Here is a 935-nt window from a genome sequence, read left to right as displayed (position 1 = left end):
GTACTTTGACAAGATCCACAAATTTGACAAAACTTTACCTAGATGGACTAAGAAAAAAGAGAGAAACTCAAATAACTAAAATCAGAAATGAAAGAGGGGTCATTACAACCAAACTTACAGAAATCAAAGGGGTGTTAGAGAATACTATGAATAATTGTTGGTTAACAAATTAGATCATCTAGATGAAATAAATAAATTCCTAGAAACATGCCACTTAGCAAGATTGAATTATGAAAAAAACCCAGAAAGTCTGAACAGAACTATAGCTGGTAAGATGAATGATTACAGTTTTCCATTTCCTGATTCAGAACCCCCTTGAGGATTTCTTGCAGGCCTGGTCATGTGGTGGTGAATTCCTGCAGTTTTTGTTATCTGGAAAATACACTATTTTTCTCTCATATCTGAAGGATAGTCTCACTGGGTACAGTATTCTTGGCTGTCAATTTCTTTCTTTTAGTATCTTGAATATATCATCCCATTTTCTTCTGGCTGTAGAGTTTCTGTTGAGAATTCTGCTGTTAATCTGATAGGGGTCCCCTTATGGGTGACTTGATGTTTTTCTCTTGCTTCTTTTAAGATTCTCTCTTTGTCTTTGAGCTTTGCCAGTGTGGCTAAAATGTGTCTTGGAGAGAAAATGTTTGGGTTGAATCTGTTTGGAGATCTTTGAGCCTCCGCGATCTGAAGGTCTTTGTCTCTCCCTATACCTGAGAAATTTTTGGTTATTATTTCATATAATAGGTTTGTTGTGCCTTTTCCTTTCTCCTTCCCTTCTGGAACACCCTTGATTAGAATGTTTGTGTGCTTAAGGTTGTCTGCTAGCTCTCTTAGATTTTCTTCATTTTTTAAAATTATTTTTTCCTTTTATTTTTGGTCGTCTGGGTTATTTAAAGAAGACTATCTTCAAGATCAGAAATTAGGGGCCGGCCCGTGGCTCA

This window comes from Galeopterus variegatus, unplaced genomic scaffold (genome assembly GCF_000696425.1).
Source record: "Galeopterus variegatus unplaced genomic scaffold, G_variegatus-3.0.2 Scaffold48, whole genome shotgun sequence".
NCBI lineage: Eukaryota > Metazoa > Chordata > Mammalia > Dermoptera > Cynocephalidae > Galeopterus > Galeopterus variegatus.
This window is presented reverse-complemented; position numbering follows the sequence as displayed.